Source organism: Rhea americana, unplaced genomic scaffold (assembly GCF_003343005.1).
Source record: "Rhea americana isolate MKP2758 unplaced genomic scaffold, rheAme1 scaffold_143, whole genome shotgun sequence".
Lineage (NCBI taxonomy): Eukaryota > Metazoa > Chordata > Aves > Rheiformes > Rheidae > Rhea > Rhea americana.
This window is the reverse complement of record NW_028185517.1, coordinates 1,383,192-1,407,881: the sequence shown is the minus strand read 5'-3', so window position 1 is coordinate 1,407,881 and position 24,690 is coordinate 1,383,192. Positions and strand designations below refer to the sequence as shown.

Below are 24,690 nucleotides of genomic sequence, written 5' to 3'. Positions count from 1 at the left end.
TGCTCTGTTGGCCAGAATGTCACTTCTCATTTTGTTTGTGCTGCGCTCTCRTTCTTTCTCATTAACTCCTTCCCCTGTGTGTACCCTGCAGACTGCACAGCCCTCTGCCTTGCAGCCAATGTGGCTGCTAAGAGAATCTTTCTTGTGCCACTCTGAACAGGAATCCCCAATTTTTTTTTGATTCCCTATTCTCTCATAGCTCTCCTCTAGTCTACCCTGCTTTATATTATTTCCATTTTAACTGTTTTGTGACTCTCTTTTCTCCCTTGTCCAGGTCATGGCCAGCTCCTGTGTAATCTCCTCCCTTGCTAACATAAAATATTCTTCTTTTTCAATATACTCTTACAGTCCAGCTTTAGAGATGGTAGTAGGAATGGGGCTGCAAACTGGCAGGCCTGCATGCTAGCCCAGTGGATCTTGCTGTGTGTTTTAACAGATTGAGTTTTATCTTCCTTTCTGCCTCTTGCAAAGTGTGCCAAGGTGGAAGATAGAAAGCTGATTATTGACATTCCAAGATTTAGTGTCTCATCACTGCTCATAAACTCCCCATTCCAATGGCTACTCCAAAGGAGTAGCTGTAGGACATGCTATGGGGTCTTGTCAGGTTTTTGGTAATATTTTTTCTGCCTCTGAGTAGGTTTTGGGTAAATCATTCATTTTATCTTCAAAGCACTTTGCAAATGCTAACTCATTTGCATTCTATTCCTCCAAGGTACATGRTGATGTAGTTATTTAACAGAAAAAGAAAGTAAGTCACAGAGTAACCTCAGTTAATTTACTCCTAGWATTAAATCCTAACAACAGTTCTAAAGAAGTTACAAAATAGGCATGAGTTTGCCCAGAATTTATACATCTCTGTCTACCATTTAATCAGGTAACTGTTTATTTAGAATAAAGTTACTGTTTAGATCTGGACTATATAAATGACATCTCTTTTTTCTACACATTATATTATCGATAATAATTAATTTTATAAAGCTCCCTCCTTCCCCTCCCCACTCCCTGCCAGGAAAATGCTCACTTAGATCCATATCCACAGTATTTTCAAAGTGCTCAAGTCCCCAGATACCTTTCAGGAAACATTCTTAACCTTCTCTGCATCTTGATCCCTCGTATGTGCAACCTCTAATCTATATCTTTTAACTCAGAAGGGTCTCACGTAGACAAATCATTAAAGAATTTAAGAGGTTCCAATACTGTTTTAATGGAGATTACGTAAGTATTTCATTCTGGCTTTGGTAAACCAAGAATGGCCCATCACCATTGTGTGCAGGGGTATACACTATGCTCATGTAGTGTATCAGCCGTTTCCTTTCTATGAAATCTAAGGCTTTTGAAGAACCAGTGTTGTGTCATTCAAGTGAAGTGTCCTAAGAATTCAGGCAGCTTTCATTGCAAGAGAGCTAATGTGGGATGAACACAGGTATTGAAGGTTCTGCTGCTATGCTGACCGCACCCAAGGCTGACTGCAAAAAAAATGTAAAATACAAAGAGTTAAGGTAGCTGTTAGTAAAGGACAGTGTGTTATTCAGCAGAAGAAATGGAAAAGAGAAAGCAAGCAGAAATGCATGCATGAAAAGGGAATCATACTCTGTGCTATTTTATTAATACAAGGGTCAGCTCCTGAAGGCTATGTGCTTTCTTACCTTTCTTTTCAGATCTGTTTGGGTGAATCAGAGGCCTTCTCTGTGTGAACATGTCACATAGAAAACATAAAGAAGATCCTCTTTCTGTGAAAACTAGGTTTCAACAGTAGCAGAAGCATTCCTGCTTCCCCCAGCTCTCATATAAAGCAGGTRCAGAAGAAAAGGGATGTTGAGAGCTTTGTAGCTATGGCCTGGGTGGGCAARGGGTGGAATTTCTTGCTGTTCAAACAGGAATTCTGAGGTACAGACTTAGGTAAATTATTAGCRAGTAAGCACTGGAATATTCCAAGTATTGATATATTCCAGTCCAACGTCAGCTGAAGATGAAAGAATCGCACCACCTGGGAGAAGAGGAGACAGGAAACAGTAAGGTGTTGGGGTATTGGTTTAAAGCAAAGGGAGGGAGATTCTTCTCTGTCAAATGGATCTTGTAGTTTTTATTTGTGGTTAAAGAAATGGCATTTTGGAAGGTGTTCAACCAAATGAGCAAGCCCAAAATTTGCTTGTGCAACTATGACTTGTGACTATTCTTTCCAAAGGTGGCCATGAGGGGCACTGCAGGGTAAGGAATGGGGACAACCACCCTGGTCCCAAAGTAAGAGTTTGGTTTCAGAGGACACTGCAGAGCATGAACAGTTATCCCTAACAGTACTGCAAGGGCTGACTGCATTCATAGTTTACAGAGTGCTTTAGAAACAAGGATGGTACTGCTAATTACGACTGTAAAGCCTTAAAGACTGAGTACTAGTGGAGATTGATGCCTGTTTCAGCAGTAAACMACCTAGGTACAGGACAAAAGCTTCTAATTGAGGAGGCCTAGCTGATGAAACAATCCAGTGGGGGAAAAAAATTGCATGGGTGCATGTATTTTTGTGAGTAAAGGTGCAAGGATCTGACGACTTCTGAGGGTTGTGTTTATGTGTGCATGCTCAGTCATAAACATGTGACACTGCAGATAGAAGAAGTGATGCTACTGAGGGGTCAGARGAGGTGAATTTGAAGCCTAGGACTGTGGGTAACGCTGTTGTATCTGCTACCAAATCGTTATTTGGACAAGATCTTTAACCATTCTTTGCAGCAGTTTCCTTACCTGTAAAATGGGGCAGCACTTGTCTGCCTGGGGGTGAATTAGGTAACTGTTTGTCACATGCCTTGCTGATGTGAGGAATGATGTGAGCTGGATTATTGAGACAATTTTGTATGCTTCTTCAGCCGCAGAAGGAATCTGAGAAGAGCTTCACAACTGCCTAGTGTCTCTGCCATTTGTTCCATGTTGTCATTCTTGTTTCCGTAACAGACTTTTGAGAGGCAAATTACTGTAGGATGGTAATATTCCAATAACTCTGTGACATAAAATCTGAGAAGCACAAAGCAGATGAAAGGATGTACATGTGTATGATGAATGAGAATGTGTGTCTCAGTGTGGTGTGTGCTTGTGCAGGCGCACACACTTATATCTCTATTACTTTACCTTTGTGTCTAGCATAATTGTGTATGAGTGCATGTACTCAGCCCTACATCTATGAGGGGGTGCCTAGCTACACACAGAAGTACTTCTGAAGGTATTTAAAGATCTGTATTTGCATTCTGGACTGTCTGTGTTAGTTCTGACACAGATACGTGTGTCTGTGCAGTTAAACATAACCTTGTAGGTGCATGATGAAATGAGAACCTGCTTTGGAAATCATGACTGAAATGCATGGTAAAAGACGTGCTAAAAGAATTTAAGAGGATGGAAACACTGAATGCATCGTTATTGATATTTTGGTTCCAGAAAGCCTAGGGTCTTGCTTTAGAGACAATATTTTCTGCTTGGAATAGCATACAGGGTAAAAGGGGCATTCAGGGCTGGCTAATTCGGTTTGAATGAGTACTCTTCAGAGATGTGTATTCTCTCACCGGCATGGTGTAGCAGAGGGAGTGATTATCWGAGGTAACATACAAAGCAAGTATAGGACAGGAACATGGATTTCTGGCTGGCCCCATAGCACGGAGTGTGCAGTCCTGGGCTCATTGTTTATCRTCTTGCAGATTTAAGTAGTAGCTCACGCCCCATGCTTATATGGGCAAGTGGTAATAGTCAGAAAACATTTACCTATGGTATGTGTTCCTTAGGGAGTACATTGACACAGTTATTGTGTAGGGAGATACCATTACTCTAAAAAACATCATGGACAAGGGCCCCCTTATAAACTTCTCCAGTTCGATCTGATCCTAACAGTAGGTGTGTTGCCTGTAAGAAACGTTTATCTGGATGTAAAGAAAACAGTTCTTAAGAGTTATGAGTATCTTTTAATTTGCTTTGCCACCTGCCAAACTGTAGCATTGCTCCTGTTCCAACTGCAGTGTGATGGTCTCAACATGTTGCATGTCAGGCCATGGCCCATGTGACCATGTTTAGGTCCATCAGCTTACAGAGGCAAGCACACACCTAATAGGCTCTTAGGACACCTGCCTGCCAATGCTGATCTGTCTTCTGCAGGAATCTTCCATCTATATCTGAAGTCATAGGATGACACAGATTTCTGGCTGCAACTTTGCTCCTCTTTCCTTTTTTTTTTTTTTTTTTTTTTTTTTTTTTTAGGACTCCACTTTTTTTTATTTTCTTGCACTACTATCTTGCATTCAAAGGCATCCTGCATCCTCTGTGGGCCAATAGTGTGGCAAGCCAATGCCAGAAAATCATACAAGGCATCGATTTCTTTTTCTTCTATGCTCTGCCAGCTCCATGATTACTTTCAAGTTTAGTAACAATTTACACATTGTTTCATTTAACAAGTGGGACTCAGTTTCCATCCAGAAGTTGTGCTGGCATTTGAATGTGTATGTGTGTGTCAGTTTTTAATTTGTGGGTGGGAATGAAGAGGCACCCACAGCTATTTTGCAGCTGGTATTTGCAATGACGACTTCACTCCCTTGGGGTCAGTCACTGTGGCATGTCCTGGGCATGGTGAAGGTGTGGGTCTTCAGCAACCCTACGTGTTCTTTGGGTGTAAAACCAAAACCACCCTGAGCGAGCGGAAGAAAAATGGAAAGCTATGTTTGCATGATGCATGTCGGTTCACCACTGCTTTTCTTCCATCCTTTTTATTGCAGGCTTAGGAGCAAAGAACTAAACTGGAACCTTTTTAAATGTTCTCTTTTCTCTGCACTCTGCCAAGCTAGAAGCCACAGATCACACTGCTTTCTCTAATTTTCCACCTATGCCATCTCCGTGGTGTTCAGTCAGTGCCCATTATTGATAGATTGGTGGGAACAGCGTATGTTCAAATGCTGGGCTGAGGAGCAAGAGAAGAGAGTGTTGTGTTGCTAAAAAAAAAAAAAAAAAAAAAAAAAACCCACCTAAGCAGCCAGGAAGCCCAAATCCATTAAAACTCCACTCTGCTACAGCATGGCAGCACAGCTGTTAGTAAGTTACTTCTCTTCTGTGTGCCCTCTGTGCCCCCCCATGTAAAATCTTCACTGGTCTGGAGTGAGGCTACACTGACTATTGTTGGTGAGGGAGTATTGTATTATATGATGGATGACATCTCTATGTCATTGCCAAATATTATCAAATACCTCCATCACGATCCTGTCTTTCTGTCCTTTGGATGCAGCATGCCATCTTAGAAAGAGCAAAGTTAAAAAAAAATTTTGATGACAAGAGAACAAGTGGTGGAAAGCAAAGAAAGCAACCCAAATGTACCTAATCCTGACTGTACCCAAGTGGCACTCTGTGATTAGATATTAATAAGTTAGGATCTTGTGTAGTTTAAGAATAATGTCCAGTACTGGATGGGGTGAAGAGGGCTTCCTTCCTGTGCCAGACGCCTTTGAGTAGGCAGGGCCTGTGCCAGCTCTGGTTTCTTGCTGACTTCTGTTGAATACAATGCCTCATTGTTCAGGGGAGACCACTTCATTATTTTGTAATAATGAGAAGAATGAAGAGAAGGGGAGTGTTTAGTGAATCTCAGAACCTGGCGTTCACATCATTCCTGTCCACACTAGCCTTCTTGCTTCATGGCAAGTAGTTGTTGTTGTTGTTTTTATCTTTTCCTCCCATGTATGATGAGAGATCAATGCTGGGTTAATGGAGCAACCTCGAACATCTGTGCTGGTGATACATGGGGAGCAGAGGCATTAGAGACATCAGCATAGCTCTCATGCACAAAACTTTGGCTTTCTTCTAATACCTTTACTGCTTCAAATGAAATGTCCCTTTTAAAGTCAAAGTATGCACATCTATGCATACCATTAAGTGCCTGGAGTCCAGACTGCTTTTTATATTTTAAGCATATATGGAACTAAAACTGAGATGTGCCAGTGATGAGCTGTACAAACTGGCACATTATTCCTACCTTGCTGCAGGCTGGAGGGACTGAAGCAGCTAGTTTTTCTCCGTTGACAACTGCAGGTAAGGGCACCTTTAGGTTTCTGCCTGGGTAAGTTGGCCCTTGCATGCTGTTCATCTGTTGACTGCTGGAGATGGCTGCTGGACAGTGTTTCTTCTGTTGAGTCTCAGGAGATGGTGCCAGCATTTCTTTGAAAAGAAGAGAGCATTTCAACTTGGAAAGGACTGAGATAGGGCCCTTTTCCCACTGTCACATCCTGGCACAGATCCTGCCTGATCAGCTGGCACTAAAAGGGACTCCAGGTCAGCCTGGGAATGGAATTGGGACACCTTTGCAATTGGATGTTGGCATTAATCCTGTGCCTTATTAGTCTGATAGCAGGCAGGTTCCTTAAGGCATGCTCTGAGGCCCATCCATCTGATTACAGTGTGAGGCTTCTCCTCAAGCAAGGGAATGGACACAGGGAAATTTCTGACAGGAGTCCAATCCCAAATTGTTATACCCTAGCTTCCTTTTTCCTTATTTCAAGTAGGTTCGTGTACAAGTGCAGACACATGCGCATAGGACATGTGGAATTATGTGTCTCTTGCAAGATTGGCCTCCAAAGAGTTAATCAGTCCAAGAGGGGTGATGGGACAGAAAAGGGAAGGGAGAGAGGGTGCTCTGATTTGCTGTTCCCTGGATTCTAGCCATTCTGCTTGGGCTTGGGCTTGGGCTTGGGCTTGGGCTTTGGCTCAGCAAGTCTTGCAGTTCTCCCCCACCACCACCAACACACACACACTTTCCAGCCTTTCACAAGAGCTAAAATCTCTGCTCCTTGCTCTCACCAGCAGAAGCCCTGCTTTGAAGCAGCAGTAAATCTCTTCACGCAACGTGGCAGGCTGTGCTCTTTCTCGGGAGGGGAGCAAGGGGGGGAGTCAAGCCTGGGCTATCACCTGCTCATGGTCTCATCTATCACCTTGAATTGTGTTGCAGGATAAAATTACTCATCCAAACCTAATGATAAATTAAATCAAGTCTGGAGTAAAGAGGATTAATGGGCTGCGCGCACACATGCACACGTACAGTGAAGCGGCCATGACCCAGGTGAGATCTGAAATGCTTGCTGGTAATGATGAAGCCAGTCACTGAGCGGACTAGGTAAGGCTGAGAGGCTTCTGCATCCCTTCGCACAAACACACTGGGCTGTGAGACCAGCTTCCACACCGACAGCGAAGTCAACCGTGCTGCATGAGAATTTGTCCCATGGGGAGGAGTCTCTCTCTCATCATGAGAGCCTTGTATAGGTGGGGGAAACCATGGAAGAGGAGGGCTTTCAGTAAACAACTGTATGAGCCATAAACATATTTGGCTGAAAAACAACAGCATCTGTGTTGTTTCTGGAGAAATGGGTGGCTGTGTTAGAGCAGAAGGYTGGAGTATGAACTGAGGGGGAATGTTTAGTTATTGCAGAAGTCAGCTGTCAAAACCCAGGACAAGGCAGTTTTTAAAGCACGCATTTGTATGCCTGCTGTAAAATGCCGCGTGGTCTGGAGGACTGAATGCGGTGCTGTGAGGTGGCTGTGATGTGCTCTTCCCAGCTGGGCTCACCCCAGGAGCCCGGAGGGGCAGCGCCGTGCGCTCAGCGCTCAGCTTCGCGGCTCGCGCCAAGCCGGACTGGGAAGGCAGGCGGTCGTCAGGATCCCCTTCAGCCCTAACACCCGCGACTGCCCAGCCTGCGGCACCGAGGAGCTGGGAGTCCTGGTGTTCGGTGCCTGTTGAGTATTTCAGGTGTGTAAACACGGAAAATATTCAGCATCCCTAGAAGGCGTTTTGCTTGGAGCGCTTTGCAGAAGCCCGCGCTCACCGGCGCTCCCGAGGCGAGGAGGAGATAGTCCCGTCCCTGCGRCGGGGCCGCAGGCGAGGGCTGGGCGAAGGGACTGCGGGTGCCAGGTGCCCCCGCTACGCCCCCCCCRCTCAGACCGCTAGATCACATTGCCTTATCATCACCTGACAAAGTTTCTCAAAATCAACAGCCTCGTAAAGCTTTCCATAATCTACAGCAGATGCTGCAAGGAGCCCAGTTATTGGCTTCGTGGGGGGGAGGGGAGGGACAAAACCCAACCTCCCCCCAACCGCCGCACAAAACCTCCCTAATAAATAAAGCAAATGTGTGGCGGGAGTGGGTGGTTCATCCCCAGAGCAAACAGGGTATTTCTCTCTCTCTCTCGGGTTTGGCTAAAAAAAGCAAATAAACCACAGAGGAAGCGCGTCACGGTGCAAACCGTAACCAGATGGCGCGGGTGAGAGCGTGGGAGGGGAGAGGGGGTTTCTCTGCACGGAATATGCATGTCAAAGAGGAAAACTGCAGCGAGAGGCGGTTATCCGAGCGAGCGACCTCTTGTTTGGGTGACAGTTTGGGTTGCCCCCCAGCCACGGCTCAGCGTCCTCCCCGGGGGTGGGCTGGGGGAAGGGGGAAAGTCTGTGACTGAAACCGAGATTGCCGGAGGCTGTGAGTGGAAAATKAAATAAAATAGGCCAGGACTCCCCGGAATCAGAGGCAGTCTGCAAAACATCTCACTCAGCTCCTTTCTTTTTCTGTTTTGTTGCTGCCTGCTATTGGAAGCTGTCAGGTGCCTCTTTTCTCCCCCACCTGCCTTTTCTTCTCTGAGCTTCTGCGAAATGTACTGCTGGCCCTTGTTTTCCTCTTAGACCATTCCCAAGGCTTGCCCTTGGGCAAGGGGCCGGTAGGTGTGGGTCTCCAAGGCCGGGGAACGTCCCAGGGAGCCGGCCCGCCTGGCCTCAGTGGAAGCAGGGTGCCCCGAAGGTYGTGCGGGGCCTGAAGCAGGTCTTGCTCCATCTCTCTGTGCCCATCTCAGTCAGCATCTGCTGAGGTGGCTCAAAAGCCATCCCCCTTAAAACACCTCCCAGGAGGTATCCCTCACAGCTACGGGAGAGCATGGACATTGGCTCTTGAAAGGACTCTTGAGTGCCTGCTACWGGAGAATATGGGCTGGATTTCTATGCCTTGTGCTTCGTTTCTCACTCTTTAACAGCAAYTCTCCTTTGCATTAACTGAGATGGAGGAAGAACATTCATTTCCCTGGTGGTGGTGAGGCAGGGTGGTTTTCAGCAGTGGAGCAGGCACAGCATCAGTGCTGTGAAGTGGGCACCCTTCTTGCTTCTGTAAAATGTAAATAACCTTTTGTGGGGGAGCTAAAGCTCTTATCAGAGCCTACTTCCTTCAGTGCAGATTCCCCAACCAGGCAAGGAAATTCCACCATGACCTCACTACCATGAAACACCTCCTGCTGGTGTGCAGCCCATGGACATGTGTGTGTAAAAAGTGATCTCTTCCTCTCCCTCTGCTTTGTCTTTGCCTCAAGTCTTGTCAATGTGTTGCAGGTGAATTTCTAACCTGGGAGATCAGGCAAAAAGATAAGCAGGAAAGACGCTATGGAGAATGGGCAAACAGCAAGAAACCAGRTTCAGCTCTGATGTTGTATGAATGTATGTGTGCACACGCTCTCTGAGTGTCAGCAAACAGAAAACAAGTCCAGTGCATCTATATCCATATGCATATCACTTCAAGTATCAGCAGAGAGTGGATAAGCCAACTACAGCAAGTAAGTTTGTCCTAATATTTCTTGAGATTGTTCAGTTTCYATGTATCACTTGGCCATGGTTTTCCCACAAGGCATCAGGGACAGAATTGATGATAATATTTTGAAAAATGTGTTGGAGCACTCTCTAAATACTAACCTTCATTCTCCCTTAGGCAGSAGTGATGCTTATTGTCATTTTAAATAGGAAAACAGGGATGTAGCAAAGTGACGAAGTTGGCCTGAAGCCATGCAGTGAACTCTGATCACTGCTGGGGGCGGGGGGGGGAGGGGTCTGATTTCTGGTCTGGGACTTGGGCCTGAAGACAATTTTCTATTTCCCTTTTTTTCCTCTCCCTGTCTTTTCTCTCTCTTCACCTCCACCCACCTCAGACATCCAGTCTAAAGCTTGCTCCCATAGTGATAGGCTTTGGTGAATTTGAAAAAAGGCTTATTTGATTTTGGTACGATAATGGCCAAATTTAAAATATGATGGGAGAGTTTTGGGGTATGAATGTGTGTTTGAGTAGAAGAGCTGACAATGAAAATACGGTGAGATCACCATTCCTTGGGAGTCTGGGAGAAAGGAGAAGTATTCTTACAAATAAGGAGGGGAAATAGAAGTATTTTCTGCCTGCCTCCATTCACTTTATGATCAGTTTTTGATGGTTTGTGGAAAAACATGTGGGAGGGATGGGTGCTTCTGTCTCAACTCTTATCATTTGTAGGCCTCTTGTCTGGCAAAACATCTGCATCAAGAGATTGCATGTGATTGACTTTGGCTATCTCAAATTTCACAGGTACATCCTACAGGTTTCTGGGTGGCTGGGAGCTTCTACAACTGATATAGTAGCCAAGAGTTTAAAGTCAGGGACAGCAATGGTTAGGCCCTGTAAGCCAGCCATGTGCAGGAGAGGTTGACTGGGTTTGTGTGAGGTAAATTCTACCTGCATGAGAAGACAGTCAGTTAGGAAAAAAGTGGGGAAGAATGTGTGAGAAAGTGGTTAATTAGGAGAACTGACTGGAGCATAAGGGGAAGGGTTGTAAACAGAATATGACATGATTAATTGGTAGGAACCTGAAGAGACTGGGGTCTGAATGATGTGTGAAGTGAAAAGCAATGCAAAAAAATATRTAAAAGGGCGCAAAGAGGAGTTTTATGGGATGTGGTATATGGAAAAGCAAGATGGAGTAAGGAGAACTGTAGCGGTGAGGTTGCAGAGTTGGGTCTGACTCGAGCAAGACATACGGGAGAATGGGGGAAAGAAGTGGAAAAAGATTCGGGGAACCTGAGGATGAGAAGGGGATGAAGTGAGCATGCGCAATGAGAAAGGAAGRTTTTAGTGAGGTTTGGAAAGGGAGAAGGAAAGGGTGTGTGCGCACAATCTGGATGGGTTAGCACTTGAAGTGTTTGGTTTGTGCAGTGCATTAGCAACACGGAGAGCCTGGAGTGCTGTCCTCTTGGCATCGCTGATGTAGTCCGGATTGCATGTTGTGAATGTGGGGATTTTGCCCCGTGGGTAGAATAAAGTTATGCATGTTCCACCCACAGAGTATTTCAGGAAAGTCCTGCTGCAATTGCTTGCTTGCTGTTCTGGCAAGAGAGAGGTTTGGGCAGATCTGCTTTGCCAGCCAGAATGAAAAGGGAAGAGTAGGAAAAAAAATTAAATACAGCCCCCCCCCAAGACACAAATAAAAAGCCCTCTGTTTGTTCCCCCCAAAGAGAAGCAGGCATTAGCAGGCCCCACTAAGTGATTCCCAGGTAATTAGCATGTCTGTGAAGCAGAGATTCTAGCTCTAGGCATGCAAGAATATTTTTCAATAAAATAAAATGCAGATTTTTCCCAGTAAGTACTGTGTTAGCTTGTGCCTCCCTTCCCAGTTTCCACCCCAACAATTTATGGGCAGCTCCCAGCACCTGAATGTTCAATTACTGCTGCTGTGTGCTAGTTATGCACGGTGGAGTAGCTTGCGGGGCATGGCAGGAGCTTTGCTGGAGAGGGAGCAGGAGACAATAAACACTAGCAGCACAGTCAGGATCCGAAAGCAGTGTTATTGGCACAAAGAGGGGATAGAAGACATTCTCTGCCTCTCTGTTTTAATCCTCTTTCCCCTTCACTGATTCCACTCGAGGACAAGATTATAGGTTTTCCTGTGCCATCCACTAAGACTTGATACTCTCTCATCTGCAGCAAGAAGTTCCAGACGAGTTTGCAGATTCCATGGAGTGAGATGTGACTCTGCACAGGTAATGGAGATAATCTCATGTTCTGGTTCTGAACAAGGGTGTGGGCTTTGGCAAGGGCTCTGTCAGTGTTCTGAGATTTCAGTGGCCCATCTGTGGAAGTAGAACAGAATACAGTTTTTGTTCGCCACCTGAAGCAGTGATAGAGACACATGGCTTATGATATTTTGTCCATCAGGGAAGTTTTGAAGACAGAGGTCTCAAAGGAGCCCTTAGAACTAAGTCTTCAAGTGTGAAGGAAGTAAAATCTTCGAAGGAGACTGAGGCATAGAGAAATAAGAATGACACAGGTTCATGAAGGAGAATGGTAACAGAGCCCAAAGCTAAGCTTTCCAAAGTATCTCCTGCAGACCAAGGTATCAAACTGCCAGTGCTTGTACCCCAGATATGCCCTTCTTCTTGCAGGTGTGAAAGGGAGGTCAAAACTGAAGAATTATGATTAAATAAAGGAGCTGGCAGCTGGCTTTGGTGGTGGCAATGGGTTATCTCATAGGTGACCATGCTATTTGAGCATTAAAAGCAGTTAACTCCCCAGTGATAGGCACAAAGCAACAGATGGATTTAATGGATCTTTTACACGGACAGTTGCTCTTGCATAACAAGCAGGGTGGTGTGCTGCCAGCCTCAAGATTACGGTGTAACGCTTAATGCAGTAGGCATTCTCTGAAAATATTCTGACAGAGAAAACCAGCTTGCCTTGTTCAGTGACAGTGACTATGACCCGAATGCCACTATTTGCTCAGAGTTTGGACATACTCCTCTAAGGAGGCATCAGAACTCCGGTCCCATTTCTGTTGCAGGCTCCTTCTCTTGCTTCTCTTAACTCTGCATGTGTTGTTTATTCTCTAAAATGGGACAATCACTATGATCTACATGCGGAATTCATACTGAGGAAGTATGTGGCCCCTACCCTCCAGTCCTTCAGAAACACGTATTCTTAGGGAGGCATTCATTTTCAAATCCAGACTTTATGGGCTGGGCTAATTGCTCATCAATGTTAGCAAAAAAACTTCAAAATGTCATGGTGTTAACARGCATAAAATTTAGCTATGAAATGGAAAGGGTATTTGGGGAGCTTCCAGTCAATTCTGCCAGCCAGGTAAGGTGGTTTACTACAGTTTGGTCGCTAGTCATTTACCTTTAACAGAGAAGTTAGATTTTTTCTTCATTTGAGCGTGAGTTTTTGTTAGAAAATTTTTCTTGATATCAAGCTTAAACCTTCCTCAATGTAAACATTGCCATCTTTGCTGTGTCCCTGCTTTCCCTGAAAGATAGGCTAAGAGTTGGCTGCTGGATGAAGTGCTGTTTCTTTGGCTAGGATTAAGGCATTTACATCTGAATGCTGCTGGGATACGTCCACTGGATGGTACTAGAAAGCAGCAAAATGGAGCAAGGAATCACATTAGGCCTCCCATCCCTTCTCCTTGGCAAGAGGTGGGGCGAGAGAGAAGGTGAGAATTTTAGAAGGCAGTTCTGGTGAAATCTGTCTCCCTTTCCTGGCCTTCTGTGTGGAAGCAATCCTAACAAAACGGAGATGCAGATGGTCTCACCCCTGGAGCCAATGCCTATGTCAAGAGCATTGGAAATGTCAGACCATACCACCAGTGCAGTTCAAACAGCACTGAGTATCTGCTGTCAACACTACATAGAATCCCCCACCCTTCTCTTCCTTTTGTTGTAGTTGCTGATGCCTTTCTTGCTTTGTTTTTTATTTTGCTTTTGTGTGCTTTGTTTTCAGTTTTTAGGCTTGAGGGCCTAAAGCAAGAAGGGTAAGAAACTATTAGTCCTACTTGGAAGACTTTGCTAAGGGGTTCAGACATCTTATTCTGAGATCCCATCTAGAAGGGCATTTTCTAGGTATATCACTGCATCTATCTGCCTCTCCCTCCCCTCTTTCCTATGTTCTTTCACCTCCCTGCAGCATTAAAACTCATCAGAGTTTCAGGGGAAGTGTTGAATAATGGCTGCTGTGGGCCCTCAGCCAAGCCCCACGGAAGACAGTCCAGCATCTGACTTGCGCAAACAGAGATGACATTCAGATTGTGGCCTCCTACCCCATTCTGCATGCCCTACCCAGGGAGACTGTCTCGCCTGCTTTCTCCAGGCCTCTCCTTACTCTCTTTGTAGGGAACACAGCTTCTGTTTGTGATCTTTCRGCATTTGCTTTGCCCTTCTGGCACAGCTGCCACTCCATCTTTGCCCTGTCCTCAGCACAAGCTCTTTTGCTGTAACGATGCCATCCCATGAGTAAGTCTCTATGTTTTAGCTCTTGCTGAGCACTTCTATTTTGGTAAAGTGAAAGCCAGACTGCCTGTGTCACAAGCCAGGCTGTTCTCTTGGGTCCTAAGCACAGAGGATAGGCAGGAGTCTCAACTTAATGTTATAATTTCAGGGCCACACATTTCATGAAATGCTAAGCTGGCAGCAGTGGCTATTCTCCACTGTAGCAATGGGATTCTCAATATCACATCCCAGTGGCACGCTGATTGTATTTCCAGCCCTATTGATTCATCAGGTATCACACACAACGTTGGTCACGGGTCCCTCAAAGCAAGTRGAAAAAACAGAGCAGACAGGTCAGGATGCTTCCTGCATCCCATGCCTGCTGGAACAAGCTGCCTGAGCTTGACAGTGTTTGGCAAGTTGCCCAGGGTGAGATGCCTGGGCACAGYGCGGCCTTTTGGGCACAATTATCATGCAGGCTCTGCGAGATTAGAAAATAGTAATTTGGAGGCTGCTGGCATTCTGGGCTACTCTCTTTTCTCTCATGTTAGATCACAAATCAGCTTTCATTAGAGTCTAGGAGGAAAGCAGTTTGTGTGCCACTCTGGTGTGTGTCCCCTGTGGCACAAAGCACAGGGAAGCAGATAACTCCCCGTCTATCTGTCCGTCTCAGAATATTGTAAATTGGGGGCTTCTTTGGGAGAATGTAGTAAAGAGCTGCAAATCAAAAGACCAGCCACTGAACTTGCTTTGAAAAGATTCATGATAGTGTGTGCAGATACTTGAAGATAATACTCAGCAGCAGAACAGGTATTGGGAGGCCGCTGATATTGGCTGTTTCAGAATGAATTAGTCTGACATTAACAATTTCTTTCCGTCTTTCATTCTTTTTCCACCCTTTTTCAGCTTTCACGCTTTCATTACTTTTTTTTTTTCATCCAGTCCTGAATTTGCAGGGGGACCCTATAAGACAGCTGATAGCCCTATAACTTTTGTTATCTCTTTTCTTCTGTTTCCTGAAGTGATGAGTGGCAAAGATCAAAAAAATCAGTATCTGTCTGGAAGAATCCAGAGCATTTGGACATGAAACAATTCTCTGAATATTCAGAAAGAAAGATGGGGACTTAATCAGATGAGCAAGGCAACTATGAGTCTAAAGGAAATATAACCATGATAAAATTCCCTGTGCTGGAACAGTATGTAGTTTAGCCATTGGAGATGTTGAAAACCTTATGAATGTTTCGAGGCATTTTTATGCTTTCATTCATGTCTTTTGAGATTTTTTTTTTTTAAAAAAAAAGCTAATTAAAATGTACCCAAGCATGGCCGTGAGTAATAAGATGAGAGTATGGACGTAAAACAAACAAACATACAATGCTTTCCTGTAGTTCAGACTGTACAGTCAGGTTTCACCTTTCAGAATATCAATGATCTCAATAGGAATACAGGCTTTGTTAGAAGTTTGAGCAGCCTATTTATTAGTAGGCTGGACAGGGCTTAAATAAGGTGGGAAGGCACTATTTTGCACTTGTGCTGGTAAAGCTTGCCTGACAGGCAGAGGAGATTCAGTGGTGTTAAGTGATGAGGAAATTAATACCTGGTCTAGCCAAACATCCAAAGTCATTGTATCAGGGGTGGCTGCAGAGACAGGTAGCAAATCCATATGTTATCAGTATGTGAACATACACAACACGTGTATTAAGATAAAGAGTAACAAGCTATTTGCAGGAAGGGGCTAGAGGCCACACATTTAAGGAGTGCCTTCTGGTTTAGACTGAAGAAAAGAATTTGAAGGGCATTTATTATTTAACTTGCTGCTAGTTTTGGGGATGCATGGATGAAACAGTGTTACTGATCTTCAGATGAGCTGCAGAATGGACCTTCTGTGCTGCATTCAATGCAATTGGCCTGTGGAGGTGAAACTGAGGGCAGACTTGGACCTTTGTTGGGTGTTTTCTCCTACTATAGCTAGAGATTCTGGAAAAGACAAGAATGCATGTGAACAAAAGGCTTGAATGTAAGGACATAGTAGAGCTCTATTCGCTAGACTCCTTCCTTGAATTCTGCTAGAAAAGACTAGGTGGATGGTGGGGTGCCTATACTATTTATTCATTTATTCCTTCAGTTTTCCAAGAACAGCTATAGGTGTGCCTCTCCCACAAATTAAACATCACAACATAAACATAGAGCTGCTCATAAGTATCTGCACCTCAGCCCATCTCCTTATCAACAGTCTTGAAGGAAAAGAGATGAGTTTTGTCGCATGAAGTGAAAAAAAGTTCCTTGCTCTGCTTTAGCCAGAGAAGGAGCAAGTAGAACTCTATTAAGGCCTTAGCTCCACTGATTTTTGTGCTGGAATTATACCCTGCTTGTCTTTCACCTGTGTTATTGCCACGAGCGTAATTCAGCCACTGATCATTCTCTGGTGCAACAATTTTTATGGTCTCCCTTTTATGGTACATTTTACAATGATGATGAAACATGCARTACCTCTCCGCTGTTCTGGCCTTGTGGCCTCACCTTCTTCTCCAATTTGATGTCCATGCTGTGTGTCTGCACTTAGTCCAGACTCATGCTGCTGTGCAGTCTTGCATAGTGCCACAATTTCTTTTTCTGTTGAGACAGAAGACTGGGACAAAAACTCATAAAAGTATGGCTGGGCCCACAACATAAATGCTGAGCTGAAATCTAGTGAACCTGACATGAGATGTAGCTACCCCTTCAGGAGCAATTTAGAATATTACTGGACTCATTATTGCCAGGTCAGATGTCATGGCCAGCAAAACAGACCTTGCTGCAGCAACACAAGTACTCTCAAGCAAGTGAGGTGAGGTTTTTCACACCTGACTCTCCTGCAGCAGCAGCRTGGACACAGCCAGGAGCTCCCTCATTTTCACTGGTACCTGCTTCCTGCCCAGAAAGCAGTTTCCATTTCCTGCCACAGTGATAAGAAAAGCTTTCTTATCGTTGCCTCCTTCTTTGCTCTTTAAACTCCCTCTCCCCAGCTGAGTCTACTTTCTGACATACAATGTGCTCTGAGGAGGATCTGAAAGACAAAGTACTCTAAAGTGGTGCTCCCCTTCCTACATGCAAGCTCACTGGGCAGACAGCCCTTGCTAATCTCCTACATCTCATTTGCAGAAGTGTTTACCCTTGAAAAGAAGCTTTGGGTGGTTAAAGTGGTTCCAGTAAAATACCTAGTATGTAGGTAGCTAATTTCCATAATATAGAGAAATCTCAAGAAAAGAAATCTCTTTAGCTTGGTCTGCTGTTTTCAGTGCTGGCTCAAACTTGCTCAGTACAGGTTTTGACCCTTGCTTGCTGAAAGGCTGCTGAATGTGGTTTAAACCATGTGTGTATGAACTGGTGCTGAATCTGTATTAGAAACAACAAGTTTTTCCAGAGCRGAGTGGGAAGGCAATGGGTGGGCATACAGAGAGCTGATGTCATTACTGTGCCCTAGAGCAAGGGAGCTGCACCTTACCAGTGCTGGTAATTTGCCCCTTAGAAAAACTCTGCTCCAGTTCAGCATCTGGTTCTCCAAATGGCTCTGCAAGGCTTTCCTCCCCCCCTTTTTTTTCTGTTTTTTTCCCCAACATCTTTTCTAGCTCTGTTGGCTGACTTGCATCTGAAGGTCAAGTGAGTTGCCCCCATAGGTCATGCAGCAAGCAAGCCCTTTGATCCTTGTCCCGACAAATGAGATCAGTTTGAGGTGCTCCTGCTGCCAGTTTTGAGATCTGAGCTTTGGAGGCAGGGTGTGTCCTGAATTACGATCACTGTTCCCTAGAGACTAAAGCAACTGCAGGAAAGGCTTGGCTATTTGCCCCAAATTTGACCTGATCTGAGTCTCAAAACAGGAAGGCTTATTCTGTTAGATTGGTTGAAGGTGTGAACTGCCTGTCTTATCACTGTCTCCTTTCACCTCAGAGAAACTGTTGCCCCTGCATCACTCTGGCATTATATTTTAACTGCAAGGGGCTTGTTTCTGTTGTTCCAGACATTCAGACAGCTTCCAGACAGCAAGAAATAATTTTGCTAGCTGGTTGCCCCTGCAGGGTATGCATAAAAATATGCAAGCTTGGTACATGCAAGCTCAAAGGGGTATTTACATTGTGAGAAGGGGTTGAAAAGGTTGATTGGCTTTATGTAAACTGATGCCCTCCATCCACTGTCTTGTGGAAGCATCTAGTGTTGTATCAGAGCAGGTCAGTGCAGACGTCCTCTGTATTGTAGTTTCCTGACATCTGGAGAGACCTTGTCACCATTAGGAGGGCTGCATGGAAAGAAAAAGTGCTCCCTGACTACCTGCCAAGATCATCTTAATGCATGAAACCTCCTTTTGCAGGCAGGCTTGGATGAAGCCTAAGATTTTGCAGCTCTTATTATCCTTATCTTCACTGYCCTTTCCAGCATCCAGCAAGAGAATCTGTTCCCCTCTCTTTTTCCCTCACAACTGCATCCAGGCTGTCCCCAAGTAAAGACGGCAGTTTACAACTTGCAGAGGCTTACTCCTCGCCCACTGCATCTGTCTCTCTGCTTTTGCTGGGCTGGGAGTCTGCCTGAAAGCCCTTGGATGGGAGCCTGCACACCAAAGGCTAATGTGCTAAACAGCTGTTGCAGGGCTGTATTTCATGTCCATGCTTCACTCTAACATCACTTGCTCTCTTTCCTGCATCTTGGGAAGGCCATGCTTTTCCTCTTGTCGTCGCACTTCCCCCAGCAGGAGAAGGTTCCCTTTCATGAGATTTTTTTTCTTCTTGAGTTTTCAGACTCCTATTATCCCCTCCTTTATTTTCTCTCCTTGGTAGTGCCTTAAACCAAGCAGGTAAGATGAATGTGCAAGGCCAGTCCATAGGGCCATGCCCAGGACACTGCTTGGTTTCAGTTTCTTGCTCTCTCTGCCTTTCCCCGTGAGAAGATTTTACAGGGGACAAGTGAAATAAGAGTTTAGACTTGTTTTCTTCTAGCTCATACCAGGAGAAGATGGAGGCCCGGTTGCACTGTAGAAATCTGCATTTCCTGTGGCAATCTCCATACAGCAATTCAGAGGCTCAGTGCTCCTGCGCTGACCTCTGCTTTTTCCTTTGGGGTTAGCTTTGCCCCCTCTTGAGCTGCGTGCTCAACTGTCTCCCTAACCTTGTCCTATATATGAATGCACAGATCCCACAGGCAGAATGCAGGCTGATCCTATAGGCTCTGTGCTCCGTCCTTCACCTCCCCTGCAGGTGGCCAGGGAAGAAGTCCAACCTTTCTTTCCTTGCTCTGCAGGGAGTTCCAGTACTCTTGTGAGATGTAAGCTTGTCTTTAACAATGTTCTGCTATTAATTTCAATAGCAATGAGACAGATTTTTTGGCTAATGGATGTTTAGGAACCAGTGGGGGATTCTGTGGGAAGAATCCTTTCCTCCAAGCTGTGCTTTTCCATACCTATTCCAGGCTCAAGTTTTGTGCTCCTCTCCCAAGGCTTGCATCATGGATGAAGGTTCTTTGCCAGGGAGGGGAAGTGGTGGTACACAGTGCTKCTTGCTCTCTGCAAAGTATTAAAGCTGCTCATGTTGACTCTGTGGCACCAAGAAGGGAAGCAAATGCTGATAAATTTATATCTGGAATTTTATTTGTATTGACTTCACTTTGGAGAARTGATAGTTTTTTCACTTCTTCCCTGCTTCCTCAGCCACCATCAAGGCACTGGAGAGAAGTCTTGCAGATGTGAGATCTGCGTAGCAGATTGTTCTACAGTTACGAAGCRCAGGGAAGAAAGGGACCTAGGACTGCCTCAAGCACGTAAGTAGTAAACACTTCTAAACCCACATTAGGAAAAAGCACAGAAAATTGAGGATAAAAATAAACCCTGTCTGATTAGCACCTTCCCTTATTCTTGTTCTTCTTCAGACTTTTTGGACTTGGACACTTTTAACTTATTTTTTTTTTTCATGTATCTGGCATCCAGCTTGGACAGGAGAGATCTACGGCTGGACATTTGCCTCTGGTCTTGTTTTTTACATTCATTTTAATAACTGCCCATTCTGACTCTCCTTTATATGTGTGTATGTATACACACACACATATATAAATAATGTATGCATACACATGCACACACACAAGATCATCCCTGCATGCAGGCAATCGGGCCAGCCACTGAGATCTTTGAGATCTTTGCAAAATTAGTCTTTAAGTAACTTGAACTCTGCTGTGTGCATTGGCTTCTTCCTTGCAATGTAAAGACAGCAGATTTCAGATTTTCCTGTTTCCTCTGGCACGTGAAGAGYGTGGTGCTACTCTGATCCACACAGACATCCCTGATATAGAGAGTRTGCCCAAGAACATGACACTATTCCTTTCTATGCAAGCAGCTGGAGCACTGTTGCTGTTACTGTAATTTACAGTGGCCTTGAGTCTGCCTCTCCTGTTTTCCGTTGGTGCACTCATTCAGAATCAGAGACTTGCAAAATGTATTGTCRTTCCTTGGGCCATACTCTGAGACATGTACTCAGTGAAAACGGTCAGCCTTAAAGAATTTAAAACATTATGCAGTGTCCCAATACTGCACTTCTAATCCTAGGGCATTTACTACCCCCTCCTTACACAGGCAGTGCTGACAGAGCRCAAACTTCTGTTTTTCTTTCTTTTTTTCTGAAGCAGGAGTATCCAAGGCTGATGTCTTCATATAGTTCTGATTGGCCATAGTGTAAAATACAGTGGTTCCTGTAAAGACCCAGCAGACTACATCCTTGCTAAATATTTTGCAGATCAGGATACTGAGAAGCAGAAAAGCTAAATGACTCACCTGAGATTCATGCAAAAAGTTAGTGACAGRCGGAAGAATAAACCCCAGGATTCCTAACTCCCCGTTGCTGCCCAGCAGCAGGTATGAGATGTCAGGAAGGAGCACCGATTTCCCTGGGGCTCTGTGGCTGGCAGATGCTGCCCGTCATTTTTACCACAGTGCAGCATAGCCATGTTGTCGCCACACACATGGAGCTTCAAGTCAGCTTGAAAAGAATGCCATTCATTCATAGGAAATCCCCTGAGCACGGTGCCGAGAGCRGGGGAGAAAAAAACTTGGGGTTTTGCACATTTTGTTGTTCCTTCCCTCCCTTTCCCTACCTCCATGCTTCAATTAAAAAAAAAAGAAAAAAGGAAAAGAAAACTCAAGTTAAAGCTTTTCTGTCTCCCATCTGAGCAGTGAAAGGTTGCAAAATGCAGAGGCATCAGTGTAGGCTTGCTTCTGCGAGCCTTTGCTGGCCAAATAATGTGGCAGTGGGTGCTGGGAGCGCATGTGCGTGTAGAGAAGTGGGTCGAGGGGTTGGAGCTGCTGCTGTAAGGCTTTTTTTCCCAGTTCTTGCCAACATAATCAAAATAACTCACTTACACCTAATAAAATAAAATGCAGAATTCAAAAGCCTTCCTTCCCTCCAGCGGTTTGTCTGGATCCCGTTCCTTGAAGCTGAGTTGAGAAAGCCACAGAGGGTTTTTTATTATTGTTATTGTTGTTAATTTTTCTAAAATGAAAAATATTAACAGTGAGGCAGAAGGTGCAGCGCATTTCTGGTAGACATGGAATACAAGTGCTCCTAAAGCTGCTGGCGGGGATGGGAACCAAACCTTGTGGGTAGTTTGGTGTCTGGGCTTTTWTTCCTTTCTGCCTTTCTCTCTCTCTTCCTCTCTGTCCTCCTAATTTAGCCTTTACTCACCACAGATAGGTGGGGTTTGTCACCTCCTTGCCTGCTCTAAGCGTATGTGTGTATGCTTTTCCAATTAGGGCTGATATGCCCTTCCCATCTGTCCATTTCTGTTTAGAATTGCTTTCCGTCACAGTTGCAGCTCTCCAAACTGCTAGAGAGCGAATGTGGGAATTATCAGTGGCCATTTACACTGTGGCAGGGTTGACCTGAGATGATGGATGCAATGGGGAAAGAGAAAGGTGCTTAAAAAATAAAAGAAATTACGCATGACATAGGGGCAATCCTACATATTAATTAACTCTTCTGCATCCACTAGGTATGTAGATACGCATCGTCAGACCGTAGGCAGCGCCCTAGGGCCCATTGCTGGAGCCTGCCATAGGCCTTGCACCGATGGCATTCAAGTTGCCAGTGTGGTGGGAGGGAAGTAGGGCTTTGGGTTAAAGGAGGGACTGAAACTCCTTCAGCTTTTCTGGTAAATCTTCATTGTCTTCCCCACAGTGGCAGCAAGTGAGATGCACAAGTATTAGCGTGACCCAGTGAGYCAGTGGTGGAGTCAGCGACTGAGCCCACGGACACTGATCTCAGTGTTTGTTCTTTAGCTACAAGGCTGCCCAGTTATAAGACAGATTTATATTCATGATCAATGATTATTCGTTACTATCATGTGTGTTTAATATGCATCTAATAAATGACTAATGCCCACAGCTTGCACCACTGCAGCTATGAAAATATGCAATAACCCAATGCTTTTCATCTTTGTTTCAGTTTTGTTAATCACAGAGACGAAACCTGCGCTTCGAAAACACGTAAGTGTCCTTTACTAAAGTCACTGGGATCTATGCATATGTTCTTGAAGGAACAAGCGGCCCATCTTTACTACCTGTTAAATTATGTCTTAGGAACTATTATGTTACTTCCACTTGCATCAGAGCTTAGAGGTTGCTGTGTATTTAAAAAACTAAAATCTATCATACAGAAGTAAATGGTGACAAATTACAAGAGAAAATGATTCTGTGTGATGTTTTGAAGGTAAAGGAACAACTTCCTGTATTAGACCAAATGCCTAAATGCATTTAAGGACAGATTTAGTGGGGAGGCAAAGGCAGCTATGACCTCTTCATTTCTGCTATGCCCTGTGTCACTATGATGGAGGGAAACTGACTCCTGTCACCAGTAGGCTGCATCCACTCTGGCATGTGCTACCTACTCTCCAGTGTCCTATCAATTGCATTATGTACCTGGTTTGTGTTTTGCAGTTTTAGTAAATTTGTTTTTCATTTTAAGCTATAGAAGCTCACAATTTTAACTCTAGTGATATCCCAGAGTGGAGTCCTTGGTCTTGGTCAGAGGAAGCTGTTAGAGATATGCATATTATTTGTTACCTTGTAAAACCCAACTTTTTAAAGAGGCAGGTGCAAAATAAGCAGGAAAATTAACAGCACTGATGCATTGCAACAGCAGTCTCTTTAGAGCATTACAGTATGTAGCACCCTGAGTGAAATAGAGGTATCATCGCAACTCATAATTTTCAAGTCACTGCTGAGTCTTGAGTGTTGTCATGTTGTAACCAGCAGTAGCCGGCATTTGAAAAGGAGGCAGCAGAGAGTTTCCACTGATACGCAATCAAAAATATTTTAATCAGTGGCCTATATAGAAGCTGAAACATCTGAACTTTTTTTGAAGGAGATGTCAGAGAGAGTCACGTCCAAATCAGTGGCAGCAGTGGGAAGGGGTAGCAAAGAAAGGTCTGATCATATAGAATTATAGAAGCACCATGCAAAAGGTGTAACAGTAATTTGTAGGCTGAGATGAAAAACATCAGTGCTTAATTCTGTATATTGAGTTATTATGTGCAAGACTAAGTTGTTATTAACAGTATAATTGTTTAGCTCAGATGCTGATGGCAAGAGATTTCATATGATAAATATGCCTTCAATATAACTCAGTTTTCTTCAGTAGTATTTGACTATGGGCAAATTAGATCCTTCTTGTCCAGGAATGATTTTGGTGAGAACCTCCTGTACCAAAGGGCCTGAAKAGTTAAGAAGGCAGGGCAAGAGGAACTTATGTACATATTTCATTGTGCAGAATATTCTTGACCCCTCACAGTAGACCTTCTGGCACAGAATTCAAATATGCAAGTCTGACACACATGCAGTGTCACTGATTTTTTTGTGCATGTACCACCCTCATGTAATATTGAGCACAATTTACAGTACTGAAAAAAGGAGAAATGTCACCTTTAACTTGCTGGAGCAAACAGAATTGCCTTAAAACACTTAAGACTCTTCAGTCATTATCAAYGCTGAGCACAAAAGCTGTCCTCTCCCTCATTATTTCACAGCTAGCTTGTTAAAAATCTTAAACAATTTTGGAGGAATAGTAAGAACCCAAGGATATCAACAAATCAAATTTATCTCATTAAGCATCAGGGTGGAATGAATTTCCCTACTGCCTTCCACCGTCATCTGTCTCTCATCATGAAGCAGGGACTGTGCCGGTTTGCTGAAAGGAAAGGGGGAGGGAGGAGGATGGGACGAGGGTGATCTCCRGTTCTTGAAATACACTTCCATAACAAGTTATTTGCAGTCTGGGTCCCGATCAGTCGAGAGAGCCGTTGGAGAAGTTCCGCTCCAGCTATATCGGTTCAGTTTTGCTGCTGTTACTATGGAGTACCAAAACGCTCCAGCCTTTTTCGCATGCCACAGGGGACCCAAACTGCATTCCAGGAGCCAAACGCATGACTCAGATCTTTCTCTCTTTCCTTCTTTCTCCAGCGGCTTGCGCGGCGCACTGCTCGCCGCGCTGCAAAACCGAACCGGTGCTGGGCTCGGCAGCAAGCGCTTCTGCCCGCGGCTGCGCGCACGCCCTCCGCGCCCCCCGGAACGGCCCTCCCGCGCCCGGCACGCTGCGCCGAGCCGAGCCGAGCCGAGCCGAGCGCGCCGCGCTGCGCGGAGGAGCCGCGGGGGCGGG

General features: G+C 44.8%; 1 long non-coding RNA gene across 1 annotated transcript in view; it reads left to right on the top strand.

Moving 5' to 3' along the window:
• Window positions 1–19,711: 19,711 nt before the first annotated feature.
• Window positions 19,712–24,690, top strand: part of LOC146599229 (uncharacterized) — a 12,731-nt gene continuing 7,752 nt past the window's right edge. Inside the window, exons 1-2 of the long non-coding RNA XR_014895073.1 lie at window positions 19,712–19,813; window positions 22,483–22,523. This is a non-coding gene — a long non-coding RNA (uncharacterized LOC146599229). The remainder of the gene's footprint in view (window positions 19,814–22,482; window positions 22,524–24,690) is intronic.